This window comes from Stigmatopora argus, chromosome 16 (assembly GCF_051989625.1).
Source record: "Stigmatopora argus isolate UIUO_Sarg chromosome 16, RoL_Sarg_1.0, whole genome shotgun sequence".
NCBI classification, from domain to species: domain Eukaryota; kingdom Metazoa; phylum Chordata; class Actinopteri; order Syngnathiformes; family Syngnathidae; genus Stigmatopora; species Stigmatopora argus.
Genome location: NC_135402.1, coordinates 14,063,265 through 14,080,138, shown reverse-complemented (window position 1 = coordinate 14,080,138; position 16,874 = coordinate 14,063,265). Strand labels below are relative to the sequence as shown.

The 16,874-nt window shown below is 42.6% G+C and overlaps 1 protein-coding gene across 2 annotated transcripts in view; it reads left to right on the top strand.

Annotated features, from left to right (window-relative positions):
• Positions 1-16,874, top strand: part of LOC144090954 (aldehyde dehydrogenase, dimeric NADP-preferring-like) — a 119,254-nt gene that overhangs the window by 9,774 nt on the left and 92,606 nt on the right. For both annotated transcript variants that reach the window (XM_077622892.1, XM_077622893.1), the window contains exons 2-3: positions 4,066-4,175; positions 4,250-4,326. The gene's annotated coding sequence lies outside the window, so the exon portion shown is untranslated. The remainder of the gene's footprint in view (positions 1-4,065; positions 4,176-4,249; positions 4,327-16,874) is intronic.

Genomic DNA, 16,874 nt, shown 5'->3' with positions numbered 1-16,874 from the left:
CTGTAGTCAATGAAGAGCATCCTCACGTAGTTCCCAGGGTGTTCCAGATGGCTCAGTGCTGTATGAAGAGCAATGGCAATAGCATCATCAGTGGACCTGTTTGCTCTATAAGCAAACTGGTGAGGGTCAATTGAGGGAGAGATAGTATTCCTGATATGGCGGGCTACCAACTTTTCAAAGCACTTCATGATCACAGGCGTGAGGGCAACAGGCCTATAATCATTCATGCTGCCAATGGTTGGCTTTTTGGGGACAGGGATGATGGTGGCAGATTTCAGACAAGATGGAATGATGGATAGTTGCAGGGAACAATTGAAAATATTTGTGAAGACTCCAGCCAGCTGGTCAGCACAGGCTTTGAGCACCTTCCCAGGTACCCCGTCAGGGCCCGCAGCCTTCCTGGTGTTCACAGACCGCATTACCAGTCTCACTTCCTGTTCCCGGAACGTCAGTGTGTTGCTGCAGGGTGGTGGTGGGGGTGTTGAGACTGGGCCTGATTTGTCAGTCTCAAAGCGGGCAAAGAAACGGTTCAAATTCTCCGCTAGTGAGGCATCTGCATTAACAGACATAGTATTGTTGTTGTAGTTGGTAATATGTCGTATTCCTTGCCACATCTTCTTTGGGTTATTTTCTGTGAAGTGCTCCTCAATTTTTTTGGTATATGCTGCCTTGGCCTTTTTAATGCCTCTTTTCAGCTCAGCTCTGGCAGCGCTATATTTTATCTTGTCCCCTGATCTAAAGGCGGAATTACGGCATTTGATGAGTGCCTGTGTCTCATTGGTCATCCAGGGTTTTTGGTTAGGAAAAACCCGTATTCGTTTATCTATAGTGACGTTGTCGATGCAGTTTTTTATGTAAGAAAGAACAGAGTCCGTGTAGTCCTGGAGGTTGTCGTGTACAAAAAGTTCCCAGTTGGTGCGGGAAAAGCAGTCCTGCAGCTGAGAGAGTGCGTTGTCGGGCCAAGTTTTTATTGTTTTTATTTTTATTTCAACGGCATGCCGTTCTATTTTTCAACCTTTCCCCAGTAGTGCCGTTCAATTAGAGGTGCCGTTCATTAGAGGGTGCCGCTATATTTTTCGACTAGCTGGTTAGGATTTTGAGAAGATGCGGTAAATTTTATGGATGAAAAGAGAAACCAGATAACATACATATTTATTCAACAAAAGGCAAAAATACAAGGCGATTACTGCTAAGGGATTACAAATTCACTGGTGAAAATCAAGTGACAGATCGCTGTTGTAGCTGTCCTCGTCATTCACATCACCTTCCGCACCAGCGTCGATTTTCTGAGTGAGTTAACGTTCATCGTCGCCAGCATTGGCTCGCGCTTGCTAGAGAAGTTGCAAACCAGTGCAGCTTAGCAAGTTTAACTACGGTAAGATGGCGATGCCCCGAGCGAGCAGTGGCAGTTTTTTCAGGTTTTAAGCAAGATACGTTTTTTTTCTCTTGAATTTCATTCATAGGTGTCAAAATAAATTTTGTTTAGAATTATATGTTTATCTTTACTCTATTTTGAAATAAATGACCGTATCGGCCGCATTGCTTTGCGTTATGGCTTTTCGGTTTTGGCACCTTGCAGTTTGGTGCAGGGCAAGTCTAATTTATGCGGGTATCAGCCGTACCCTGGATTCAGTCATTTTTTTGAGTGACAAATACAGCTTGTATGCAAGAAAATATGATAGATTATTATTTTTACATACTAATACATTAGTCATTTTATATACTTATACAGTGGTACCTCGAGATACGAGCACAATTCGTTCCGAGACTGAGCTCGTATGTCGATTTACTCGTAACTCAAATGAACGTTTCCCATAGAAATGAACTAAAAACAAATTAATTTGTTCAGGTAACGATTGGAGAACTCGTTAGAAGTTAGACCTTTTTGATAGCCAGAAATCTTGCTTGTTTGTAGGTGACCAAATACTTATTTATCCACTCTAATTTGGAAATAATTTCTTTAAAAATCAAACAATCAGATTTTCTGTTTTTTCCCCACATTCTGTCTCTCATGGTTGAGGTTTACCCATGTTGACAATTACAGGCCTGTCTAATCTTTTCAAGTAGGAAAACTTGCACAATTGGTGGTTGACTAAATACTTATTTTCCCCACTGTAAAACATACTTCTACTTACACATTTTTCAAGTTACGAAAAAAGCTATGGAACCAATTAATTTCGTAATTAGAGGTATGACTGTACCTCGATTATTGTCGGAAACCCTCGCGAAAAGTGAAAAACTTTTCTTTGCACAACTCTTGATTCCACCTGTTTGCTTTGGATCCATTGTTGTTCACTTTGTATTATGCATTGACTAACAGGGAAAAACACGGGAAAATGCAACGCTCCGCCCAGTGCTCGTAGATATCTGTTATACCTATACAAAGAGATGCGGCAAAAAAGACAGTGCGCTAAAATCATAAACAGCCTCTCATGTCTTCGCCACCTGGCTTTCTCGTATCTCAAAATTTGTCTCGTATCTCGAGATTAATTATATGCTTGAAATTTTACTCGTATCTCGAATTACTTATATGTCGGGGTGCTCGTATGTCGAGGTACCACTGTACAGTCTTCATATGTTTGTAGCTGTAATATTTAATAAATACACATCTTGATAATTGTTCTTGTGTACTTGTATTTATGCATAGGTGCAAAAACATGTAATATGGTAGTAATAAGTGTGATCCTACTTCACGTTCTTTCGATTATTGGGAGGGAGGAACGGAGGGAGAGAGGAACGGAGGGAGAGAGACTGGACGACAACGCACTCGTAACATAACATAGTCATAAATTTAATTTATATGAAATTAGATTATGATACACACTTAAAAATAAGTTAATCTTACCTTACACTAAACTTAATTCTAATTTTGTATTATTTTTTTTACTGTTCTTCTTGGCTTGGCTGTTTTTGCCTCGCTTCCACCTTCAGTTTTAGCCAGAGTTTTTAAATGGAACTTATCTAGGGTTGTTTGTTTTTGTCTCCTCTTCAAAATATTACGAAAATGACGCACACAAATGTCCTCACAATATGATAACGCACGACCACTTGCCATCTTGTCCGGGTGCTCCTCTCGTATTGGCGAGCCAGCTGTGTCACGCGTACATCACTCATGTTTTTGGATTATTTCGTGCTTAATATCGATTGTCATCATACGCCTTTTCTTCCCACTACCCTTCATTGCACCTGCTTGCTTTGGACCCATTGTTTTCCCCCATTGTTCTGCAATGACTAACGGAAAAAAAAATGGAAAAAATTAAACGCTCTGTCCAGTGCTCGTAGAGATATCTTTACACGAGGGAGTTGTGGCGAGAAAGACAGTGCACTGTTATCATAAGCAGGCTCTCACGTCTCGGCCACCTGGCTGTCTCGTATGCTCATATCTAAAAATTTGTCTCGTATCTCAAGGCAAATATTTGCGCTGAATTTTACTCGTATTTCAAGTCACTGAGATGTTGGGGCACTTGTAAGTCAAGGCATTACTTTACTACATTTCTCGCGGCTGAGTGGTTAGCATGTCGGCCTCACAGTTCTAGGGTCCTGGGTTCGGTTAGATATAAATTGATATAAATGTCCTTTCATGTCCATTTGTTTTTTTTCCCTCAAAAGTGATGTATAACAACCAATAGTCTTAAAGCAGACCTGGGCAATCCTGTCCTCAAGAGCCGCAGTGGGTGCAAATTTTTGTTCCAACCGATCCAGCACAGACAATTTAACTAATTAGATTTCTGCTGAAACAAGAAGCACCTGTCTGCATTCTACTGATTGCATTTCTAAGATACCAGATTGGTGGAAAGGTTTGCTCTTATGGGTTGGCACGAAAACCTGCACCCACTGCGGCCCTTTGTGGAATTAATTGCCCAGGTCTGTCTTAAAGTGTAGTATCGAGATTCAATTGGATTGTGACCTGTGAATCGTGATAGATAATGCCAGATATGAAAGCAATACACAACCCTAGCACACACTGAAGGCTTTTAATATCAAACACTGGGGGAAATCTCTAAAACTCTGGGTAGGTATTGTATTTATATTTTAGCATTTTAACTAATATCTTTATTTCCCCAGATTCTGGAATATCTGGTCACGTTGTTGCAGCCATAGACATAAACACTACTCCCAATGAGGTCTACAGGCATAATTTTCCCGAGACCCCACTCTGGAATAGAACCATTGAGGTAGGTAGTGTTAAAAGAATTCTTTGAAATGACTATTTATGTTTTATTTTGATCTGGTTTACTTTTATTCATAGGGCATATCACTTGATGAATTCAATAAATTGCACTTTAACATGATTCTGATGAGTCCTCCGTGTCAACCTTTTACCAGGTACGTCTTGTGTAGTATAATTCGAATAGCAAGGGACCTTTGAAAACACCCTCTGCTGTGTATTTAGCAGACATTGCACGAGACCTTTTTATCAGAGTCACAAATGTGTTGCAAATTATTTTGTCCGAGTCTTAGGGGCTATTTACACGACAGCAACAGGGGTCTCATCTCTCATTTTCTGAACTGCCTCCTCATTAGGGTCATGGGGGTGCCGGAGCCTATCCCAACTGACTCCGGCCGGGCAAGAGACGGGCCCGGCACACCCTGAATCGGTTGCCAGCCGATCACAGGGCACAAGGAAACCATTCACGATCACACCCTTGGGGCAATTTAGAGTGTCCAATCAGCCTACCATGCATGTTTTTGGAATGTGGGAGGAATCCGGAGTACCCGGAGGAAACCCACGCAGGTACAGGGGAGAAGATGCAAACTCCACACAGGTTGACTAACCTGGACTTGAACCCAGGGCCCCAGAGCTGTGAGGCCGACATGCTTACCACTCACTTCACCAGGCCGCCCGGTGACAGGGGTGAAAATGCAAAAACTTCCAGGGATTCCTGTCATTTATGTGGCAGCAACATGTTGGGGTCCTGAAAATGCAAAAATTTGAACATTCCAGAGAGGAAATCTTGACAATGTTTCAACTTTGTTATCAGCGTCTGAACAGTTAACAAGCCAAAAGTAAATTTTGGGTGGCATATGACTCTAGAACAGTAGTAACGCTCCAACATACCGTATTGCCCAGAATATACGCTGACCCTGATTATAATTGTTAGAATTATTATGGAATATTCTATATGTGTTGTAACATTTTTCAATAAGTAGTAAGGCTATAAATCAAGTCATGGGAAGATGGACTTTTTCCTCCACATTCGACTCCTCAAGGGCAAAGAAAAAAGAGGACACGGCGTTACGAACACTTCTCCCGGCAGGACCAAATGAGACTGTTATGACGAGACTCCACCAGCAGATTTGAAAATACGGCTTTGCTTACATTATAATACTGCTTTGTTTACATTATAATCCTGCTTGGTTTACTTTAGAATGCTTTGATTACATTATAATACTACTTTGTTTACCTTATAATGAAAATATTATGCAATTCTTCACACCATTGTTTTGGGGGTTGTCACACCATTTCATTTCTCAGACTGTTGTTTTTCTAAACCAGCGAGGGTGTTATGGTACTGATTACATAAACATGTTTTTCGAATGTCGCGATTAAATACAATGATTCAGTTACTACAATTTAGAATGCACTGTGGACTGAGACGACGTCACAAGGCATCTCCTTCGAAGTTGTAAGCAGCTATGTTGAAAGATGTTTTTTCCTTTTTTAATTAAATATTACTAATAATGATTTAAAAGGTTTGAATCATTATTCTAACATTTTGGTCCTTCGAGTAGCCGGGGTCAACACACCGATAAGGAATCCAGATGCTGCAGTTTAATATCTGGAGTGACCGTGCACGGCGAGAATCCCTTTTCCAGGCTGGATTATTTCTCAGCAGCGCCTGTTTTCTAATCGGTTGACGACTATCCTCTGGGTAAGCATCTATCGACATTTCTGCCGAGTCCGCGTGTGATGGCTGCATATTGTTGACGGGATCCAAATGCGCGAAGGGCATCACACGCGAAGGCCTTATTTTGAGAAGTAAGGCTCGCGTCCTGGGGATGGCGATTTTAAAACCCTGCGGATACTAGTCACCAGCAGGTAGACACGGTGGGGTCTATAAAAATGTGGTGGTCGACGTTGTTTGGTTGTGTGTGCGTAGTTGTTAACGGGGATACACACAAATCCACTCCAAAAATGGGTGGTGCAAACAGTAAAGCGGCTATTGACGACGATCCAAAGATGCGTCTGCCGTGTAAAGATTGGATTTTTGAAAATCAAAGCGCTACAAGGGTTAAACACCTAAACTTATGGATAAATAAATATGGATTTGCTGGCCAGCTTAATATGCATAAGATATTGATACTGCAGGATAAAATACGTGCTAAGCATGGGGGAAACCTTAGCAAAATGGAGCAGGAGGGATATATGATACCTATTATTGGTTTATGATGGCAAGGAAACGGAATGATACATGGGTTAAATCAGTTGATAACGGTGGGACTGGAAACACAGAGGCTGTGTTATTCCACAGAAAAGAGCACGATGAGACTGGCCCGGTGGGGAAGAAGTATGTTGTTGTTGTTGTTAAAAAGGAGGGCCCCCTCCGACAAATATGAACGACCGGCTGACCAGGTCGGGAGGGCCCGTGGGGGACATGGGGAGAAAACGCTATCTCCCCAGCCTGGGGCGCCGCCAATGAGCAATGTTCCCTCTAATTTTTCGTTGGTCTGAGCAGAAAGTCAACCTCCCTGAGCGCACTGAGTACCAGTGTGAGCGACATCATCGGTACTCGGATGATTCGCCTAAAGACGTTTCGCCGACGGACGTTTGACAGACGGGCAGGTCGCCGAATGGACGTTCGGCGGAACGTCCATTCGGCGACCTGTCCATTTTTCATGTAAAACATGCTGTAAAACACGAAAAACATAAGTGGACAGAGCTACTGCCACTTGCTGCCGCTTAAACGGCGCCATCATGGGGAAAGGGGTAAAAAAAAAAAAAAAAAAAAAAAAAAAAAAAAAAAAAAAAAAAAAAAAAAAAAAAAACGATTTTTTTTTTTTTTTTTACTGCGCGCCATATGATTGCTGCTGCGCAGCGAGGACGAGAGTAGTGCGCAATTGCGCACGCGCGCAGCTTAGAGGGAACACTGCCAATGAGTGATGTGTTTATTGAACAATATCCCATGATCGAAGTTGCTAATACTAATGTGGGCAAGGAGCAGGCTCCTACTAAATTTGGATGTTCGCGTTAAAAGGTGATTGGCATTCTGTTAGAGGTGATTGGAATCCAAAAGCTGATGGTGGCCCGTTGTGTCATGACGGTCGTAATTTGAATTTGAGAGTGCATGAACTGATTGATCGGGTTACGGGGAAGTTTAAAACAAAAGCTAATTATACCGTGATCAGCAGAGCTAAGCAGAGGGATGGTGAGCCTTTTGCAGAATATCAAATCAGGATGACGGCTTGTTTTAAGGCCAACAGCGGCATCGCTGAAGACCACGCGGTGGGCAGCCTTTATCAGGAGCAGCTAAAAAATGTGTTGCATACTCATTCAAATGTGTTGCATGCTCATTCAAATTTTTCTTATATATATTACATATATCGCTTGATTGCCTGGACAAAAAGGTCTCTAAAAACAAGGCAGGCCTGCTCAAAATGACTTGAATGAGGATTTTGAACATGAGGATGTTGAGCTAATTTTAAACCAGAGATCACATTCTTTGGGAATGAATTCAATTGGATTTTTTGTGTGATGCTGAAAGTTGTAAAATGACAATTAAAATGGTTAATAGTAACTAAATTAACTGTCAATGTACTGGAATTAAATGGCTTATTGTGGCTTATCCTGGTTTCGTTCCCGTCTGCTAGCGGGAATATTTTGGTTAACAGAAATACAAAATAGCCAATTAAATGTTTAGCGGGGTTGCCAAAACGGCGTTTTGGTCATACTCTAAACTTGCCGAATAATGCTTCGATTGCGGGGGAAGCGCTCTGTTTTGGTGCGGCTGATTTGATGGTGTTAGACATTATAATACAGTATAGTAGGCGCGCGGACCGCACAAGCGCCTAAAATTTTTGGGGGACCCCTTCCGTGGAGAATATTACAATTATTGGCCTTGAGGGCGCTGAAGCAAACTTGAGGGCAGAAATGGGTTTTGCTATGATATAGTTGTGCTTGGAGCATATTGTGATTATGGGGTCTTGGCAAACTATGGTGATATAGTTGGATAGCGGGAGAGTACTTAATTTAGTGTAATTAATTTAGTCTTCTCTAAAAAGCGTTATAATTGTGTGCACAGGAGGACAAAAAGAAAAGAGAGCGTTTTGGAATTTGTAAACAAAAGATAAGAATGCTGCTTCTGCAGCGAGCGTGAAGGTCACAGTCAGCGGCTAAGGGCGCGCTTCCGTTTAAACATTTTAGAATGAGAACAAAACATAGTCTGCAAGGGATGCAAGGTTCTGCGATTATCCTCGCATTTATTTTTGGGATTTAATCAGAAATGTCTTTCGAGGTGATAGAAAATCTGTTTGGCAAAGATTGATTTGGTAAAAGCTTTGGAATTGGGAATAATACTATTATTATTATTTTCTTTTTTCTTTTGTGAAGTTCAAAGGGCTCTTAATTGAAGAGAGCTAGTTTTGGAGGATAAAACGATATTATTACTGTTTTTGAATGGTTGGATTGTTCAAAATACTTTAATATAGGAGATTGGCTGGTTAAAGAAAAATGAATGGATTTTTTTACAATATTATGGCATATTGGTTACAATTTGTGGGTCCTTTATTAAGCATTGAAAATTGTAATTAGGAAATGCCTAGTAAAAGGTTGATTTCTCAAATTTAATTATTGTAGATTTTCCTTGTGGTAACAGAGAGCTATAAGAAATAGCTCTTATCTTAAGTAAACATAGTATGGGGTGATTTACAAATTATGTTTTAGGTACTAAGAGTTATTTGGTTGTTAAAGAGATCAGACATGAATTTAACAATGCAGAAATGGCATGAGAAATTTCGTGGCATTCGTCCAAATTATTAGGTAAATTGAACCTGGCTGGGGTAGATAAGATAATTGATTTAGGATAGGCATGGTTTCCCTAGAAGAAACATGGAGTGTCTTTAAGTGCACAAAAGACGTTCCCTGTTTGACCTGAAGGGGGCATATGCTTTGGTATAGGTCATATTGATGACTATTGGGACGTTATTACTGTCTATTGCTTTAGGGGCATACACATTAAGAATTTAGCCTAATTACTGCATTGCAATTATGGGGTTAATACACCTGAATGTTACGGTGATAACGATTGGCAATAACAAGCTTAGATAAAGGGGAATATCTACAAAAAAATCTAAATTCAGGTGGGGCCTTTCATGGTGTGAAACAAGTGATGAAATAATGTCTATGTTTTAAAAATAACATCTCCAAATTATAAAATATCAACCTTGGAGAAATGCTTTAAGTAGATGGGTTGACTAGAATGGGCAAAATTCGATAACATTGAAAGGGGGTGTAACTTAATCCATAACATGGAGATAAAGTTTTTACAAACGGTTAAAATACTAAAAGGGGGTGTGTGTGTTTCAATGTGTCACAACTTTTCCGTTATTGCATTATTGGCGAATAGATAGTTAATCACAGCCACTCGCATGGCAGTCTACATGCTGACTGACTGGGGTAAGGGGCGGTGGCAATTGAACAAATTTCTATTTTTAGATATGTGGCATGTGGATCTAATACATTAATTATCTAGTTTCTTCAGGCATCAATCTTGCGGTTCGAGGATCTACTAATGCGGAGTGGATCCAGACCTTCCGGAGTGTGGAGTATTCCTGGTGTCCTCAAGAATTCGTAGGTTTTCTCTGGGTACTCCAGTTTTACTCCAACAAACCAAAATTGTGGATGATTGGGGGAGCACTCAAAGCAAATTCCTTGATTATGAGTGCGAGCGTGGATGAGTGTCTGTCTTTTGTGTTTTAATTGGCTGGCCACCAAGATATATCAATATTCTAATATCAAGGTGGAATATTTCTGAAATCGCTGATAAGCCTTTCAAGGACGGCGGTGGCAGAGTAGGACAGAAACAAAAAGAAAAGAATTTCGCCAAATGAAATTTTTTGATTTCTGCAATGGGAAATTTTGGGAACCTGGGGGAATAAACAAAAACAAAAGACTTATCTAGGAGGGCTACCATTTTGAGTCATGGTAAATTTCATGCCTCAAAAAAGGGGGAGGTTATATATTCAATCTATATGCAGATATATGGCCAAAACACGGGCGATTCCCCCTTATGTCAAGCTACAAAAGCTACATATCCATTTCAAAGGATACACATGGATTTTATAGAATATGTGTGGTACATAACAGTCCTAAAACAGATTGGGGAAACCTTGTTGCAGAAACTGGTCTAGATTGGCAAGCTTGGATGACACATGCGTGCGAAAAAACCATCAGGCCTTCGATAAAATTAACCCATACGGTGGGGGCATTACAAATCATAATTCAGACTGACAAATTAACTTGTGGATCTTTGTCTGACGTTTTTCCTAAGTCCATGGGTAAGAAGGTCGTCAGAGATGGAAACACCCGGATCCGCCATAGTAAAATTAAAATCTGAGATGACCAGAGAATTCATTTCTGCAACGGGGAGTTCCCAAACGGGAGGCGGTAAGAAATAATTGGTTATTGTTGATGGAAAATGCAGCTATTATAAATCAAACCTGTATAACATGTAGGGGGCCGACCTCTCTTAAGAGTAGTACCCGCGCAAATTACCCCTGATTGTGTAAAGGAGATAATGACAAAAGATGTAAGCCCAAAATGTATGAAATGGAATAATGTCTACCCAGTTACAACGGCAGCCGCACCCAAGCGCCGCAACTGGAGACTGCCCAAGAACAACTTCAAACTGCGGTAGATGCCATAGTCGGGTGGAGCAAGAGGTGGAAACTTACTTTAAATGCATCCAAGTGTGAGTGTACTTTCTTCTCCACAAACACACACGAGGCGAAGTGGCAGCCTACGCTGAGCATCCTCCAACAACCGATGCACCACAATCCAACACCCACATTCCTCGGAGTCACCTATGATCGTCAACTGACCTTCACCAAATACACCGAAACAGTCGCGCGCAAAATGGCGACCAGAGCTCGGGCAATCCGCAAACTAGCACACACTGACTGGGGCTATGACAAGGCAACCCTTCGGAACACCTACATTGCCACAGTCAGAACGGTAGCAGAGTACGCGGCGCCAGCCTGGATCCCCTGGATCTCCTCCACCAACCTGGAAAAACTTGAAGCCTCGCAAAGATATGCTGCTCGAGCCATAACTGGCCTTCTGAAGACGACACCATCTGATGTAGTCCTCATTGAGAGTGATCTGCCGTCTATCAAAACACGAACTACTCAGCTAGCAATCTACGCATACGACAAGTCTCTACGCGTTCCAGACGACAACCCGCGACGACTGGTGGCGGAGAGGCACCCGACAAGGCGAACTAAGAAGACCGACTGGCGCGACCACGCACGCGACAGATGGGTGACGGTGTTCGTCAATGCACAGGGTGACCAGGACCCCTTTCCCCAACTGAGAGCACCGTGGGAAGAGACCACCGCCATGACCTTTGCCAAAGCGGCTGAAGGCAGATACCAGCAACCCGAAGACAACTACGCAGCCACAGTCAGCGCTCTCAACAAAGATGCAGACGTCTTCCAACTGACCTGCTTCACTGATGGCTCGGCGCGAACTGGTAATACTGCCGGAGGTGCCGGAGTCCTGATGATTCACAGGGAATCAGGGGAAACGTGGGAGCAAAGTCTACCCGCTGGAAGCTGGACCTCCTCCTTCCAAGCTGAGATGATCGCGATCGAAGCGGCGCTAAAGATGGCCACCGAAAGGTGTGAGCCAGGGGCCCCAATCCGCTTGGTGACAGACAGCCTCTCCTCCCATCAAAGGCTGCAAACCATGGAACATGAGTTCAAACTGAAAACCACCACCGAGGCCTCAATCAGAGAACTCCTGACTACCCTCGAAGATAAACAAGTGGCGGTGGAAGTACTATGGGTCCCAAGCCACTGCGGTGTCCCGGGCAATGAGAGAGCCGACCAACTAGCCGCTGCAGGAGGCGGCATGGAACAAGGCGGTGCACCACGACACTTCGCGACAGCAAAAGCTGCCATCCGGCGAGCGACACGAAGCCACCGCATCCACGCCGACAAACGAAAGAACCTCTACGCTGACAACGAAGGCAACACGATCTTCCCCAGAGATCAAAACTTGAACCGGCAAGAACAAGTAACGATTAGTCGCCTCCGAAGCGGACATCATCCGGAGCTGCGCTACTGGAGGAAGAAGATGGGGCTGACGGAGTCAGAAGAATGTCGGCTATGCGGCACGGGCGACGCTGAGACGGCAGAACACGTCCTGACGAAATGTCCAGCTATGACTGCCCTCTACCCAGATGGCTGGACACACAAAGACCTCTTGACATCCCCCAAAGAGGCACTCAATATCTGGAGCAAATGGCTGGAGGTAGTGTCCCTCGAAGCTGCCTAACAACAACAACAACGGCAGCAAAGGACAAGTCTAACTTTTCAACACGTCGCGTTTAATCATTTTACCTGCTTAGTCCTCACAGGGCACGGTCCGGCACTGGGAGCGATAAATGTGACGTGGTGTGCCCACGTCCTAAAACAGACTGCACCCCTGATACCACGTTCTGACCTATGGTGGTGGTGGGGTCAAAAGAAATTATACGACTCCTGCCAAAATGACAGCAGGACTTTGTGCCTCGGTCTCACTGCTATTACCAGTGTCTGTTTTTCCATCTACAGTAGAGGAGATACAATTGGCTAATCCGGTATGATGGCACAGAAATCCGGTATGATGGCGGGCCCCTCGCGACGGCGTCGATCGGCATGGAGAGAGGGTGATCCGACATACATTGATGCGATTGGCATCCACGGGGCGTACCAGATGAGTATAAGTTGGCTAATCAGATCGCAGCAGGTTGGGAGTATATTTTTCTTTTAATTACTCCAAACAAAAATGTTGATTGGATAAATTACCTGCATTACAATGTCCAAAAACTTGGAAATTATACTGAACAGGGATTTGTGGCGATAAAGGAACAACTGGCAGCCACTAGTCTGATGGCGTTCCAGGATCGTGCAGCGGTTGAAATGCTTCTTGAAGGAGCAGGGGGCGTATGCAATGTTTGAAAATGTTGCACTCAACAACACGCCCCCCACTGGGTCCCACACCAGGACCAAAGATGGCCTGCAGACCCTAAACCGCAAGATGAAAAAGCATCCTGGAGTAGAATAATGTCCGCTGACAGATTTGTGGCCTTAATAATAATGATTTGGCCTAATTTGTGGCATTTTCCGTAGCACTTTTTGCTACAATTTTGACATTATGTGGGTGTTGTATTATTCCCTGCTTAAGATCTTTGATGAGCCGACTTATAACCACTGCGATTGCCCCTACAAATTCCAAATTGCATGAATTATATCCCCTACTGATGAAACGTGCTGACACCAACAGTGAATTCCAGGAGCATGGTAATTCCGAGGATGGATTGGGCGAAAATGATCTTGTCTTCTGCTTTTCAGACCTGCCGAACGAGTAGAGCCTAAGCGGGTAAAATTAAAACAGCCAACGGTGATATCCCTCTCATTTTGAATTTGTCATAAAATGAATAACAAACATATAGTAAAAGGAGGGAATGTTAGAATTATTATGGAATATTCTATATGTGTTGTAACATTTTTCAATAAGTAGTAAGGCTATAAATCAAGTCATGGGAAGATGGACTTTTTCCTCCACATTCGACTCCTCAAGGGCAAAGAAAAAAGAGGACACGGCGTTATGAACACTTCTCCCGGCAGGACCAAATGAGACTGTTATGACGAGACTCCACCAGCAGATTTGAAAATACGGCTTTGCTTACATTATAATACTGCTTTGTTTACATTATAATCCTGCTTGGTTTACTTTAGAATGCTTTGCTTACATTATAATACTACTTTGTTTACCTTATAATGAAAATATTATGCAATTCTTCACACCATTGTTTTGGGGGTTGTCACACCATTTCATTTCTCAGACTGTTGTTTTTCTAAACCAGCGAGGGTGTTATGGTACTGATTACATAAACATGTTTTTCGAATGTCGCGATTAAATACAATGATTCAGTTACTACAATTTAGAATGCACTGTGGACTGAGACGACGTCACAAGGCATCTCCTTCGAAGTTGTAAGCAGCTATGTTGAAAGATGTTTTTTCCTTTTTTAATTAAATATTACTAATAATGATTTAAAAGGTTTGAATCATTATTCTAACAATAATACAACACCCTCTTTTCAAGAGTTTGAAAAAATACTTTTTGTACCACAAATTCAATTCTTATATTTATGTTACAATATAAAATATTGAAATCATCCATACGCAAGAGGAGTCCAGCAGAATGTTGGAAGATCACAAATGGGAGAGTAACTGGCTCTGAAAGTATTGGACAGAAAACCAAAAACACATCATTGTCAGATATTAAGAAAAAAATAAAAATAAAACACAAACGCCTGAACTGGGACCATACTGTTAAAAAAGCTGATGCCATCTTGGTTTACACAATCCTCCATCACAAAGCTCCTCCTCCAGTGCAAGAATTTGTAAAAAAAAAAACTCCAACAAATCTGCAAAAGCTGGTTCTATAGAGGTAACTATGTAGTTCCCTTCAGAAAGAGTGCATTTAGCTAAAGCACCTTCTCTGTTCGTGCCTCACATACCTGGAACTTAATAGCAAATACGTACAATACCAGAACGCCAGTCTTTAAACCTCTTTGGCAATCATGTTAAAGCCTGGCTGCTGGATGAACAACATTGTGATCACAACGCTGCTTGGACCACTTGCATACCTGTCAACCTCTGCCCATAACTGCCCTTATAAATGATTATTGATTCCCCTTACAAACCCTGCAAAAACCTTACAAACACCGTACGAGTCGTACAGTGTTTGTAAGGTTTTTTGGGGGTTTGTAAGGGGAATCAATAATCATTTATAAGGGCAGTTATCGGCAGAGGTTGACAGGTATGCACTTGTGTGTGCATTCCTGTCAACCTCGGCCAATTGCTTCCCTTGTTAATGTTTGCAATTCCCCTTATTCAGCGATAATAAACCATACAAACACAACTCGGCACATATTTACTCACATAGTGTACACTTAAAAGTCTAAAAATTTCCACAATGTGGGAGGAGGGCCCAAGCAGTCTGTGAGCCTTTTGTATGCACTAACTTCAAGATTCTGTAGATGTTGCTGTATGACGCTGACAGCTTGACTGTCTGGGTACATTGCTTGCTGACACGCACAGTGACCAAGGCGATCCAGATTAGAGCCGAAATGGGTAAAACTAGATCCGTCTTTGTCAGGCTCGCCATTAAACATTTCCAAATGCGAAGACAAAAAGACAAGTCTTCTGGATTTTTACTTGCAAGGAGAACGACCGTTGAGACCGCTTCCCAACTCCGTTTTGACCTTACACATCTTTTCTGTTGTTTTATTAAATTCGAGGGCCCTGATTACAATGTACGTCTCAACTCTTGGTTTGCTCTTTACCCGAATTCCCTTTACTTGCAGGTCTGAAAAAGGAAGAACAAAATCAATCCCGTCTAATTCAGTTTCCTATTGATAATAATAATGGACATCAATGCTCTCACCAGTACGCTGTGTAATAAGTGGATACAATTCTTGCAATTTGGAATTTTTAAGGGCAATTGCAGTAACTATAAGTTGGTTGAGCAAAGAGCGTAAGCAGGGGATTAGACAACAGCCACAAGATGTCAAAGTAGTAGCACAAACAGCCATTGAGATCATCACATAGAAGGCCAAATCTTTATACTTGCCGAAGGTCTTATCCCAACAGTCTTCCCAGGAGGATAGTTCGACTCCAGAATGCCTCTTCATATTTCGGTTTAGGGTCCGCTGTCCTTCAATTGGTCTGGTTCGGGACCCATCGGGTGACTTGTCGTTCGGAATAAAGGTGCTATATTGATCTCCAAACATTGCACACGCGCCACCTTGCTCTGCCAGAAGCATATCAATTACTGTGCGGTCCTGAAAAGCTATGTTCCTTTATTGTAGAATTTCCAAGGTTTTGGACATTGTAATGGATTTTGTTTATCCTATCCATATTTTTATTTGGAGTAACGCAAAGAAAAATAGCCTCGCAACCTGCTGCAATTTATTTAGCCAACCTATACTCTTCTGGTACGCCTCCGGGGATGCATCAATGTCACCATCCCTCCATGAGGCTCAACGCCGTGGAGAGGCCAGCCGCCGCACCGAAATTCTTAGCCGCCAATTGCATCTGCTCGACTGGAGATGGAAAAACAGATACTGGTAAGAACAGTGAAACCAAAGCACGAGTCCTGTTGCTTTTTGACAGTGTTAGACGTACAGTTTTAGCACCTATCCCTAATTCCTTAACTCAGTCTGATCCCGTCTAACAACTTGTGCATGTTCAGCATCGAAGGAAGAGACCAGGGTTTGCGCGTTACTCCACAGATGATTTATTCCCAATATTGATCCTTACAGAGCTCCGGGTCCCTTTACCAAATATAAAACCAGCTGAGCGTTGCCGTGCTTCAGTGGAGGATTAAAGAGACTAAAGTCCAAACCCCTGTTTGCCCAATTATAGTATAACAAAGATGAATATTCATTCGCTGATTTTAATGATATGTGGACTGTCCCACGACGTTCTGGAGGGGTGTCCTCTCCTAGAATCTGCTTGCCCGTGAATCCACGTCTGGCCTGGTCGCCCTCTCCGCTGGGATTCCTTTGTCTCTGGTTTCACCTGGACCACTTATCACCTGGACCACACCTTGAAGCAGAAACTCAGACAAAAGACCTTTTGTTCATTGTAATTGAGTTGAGCAC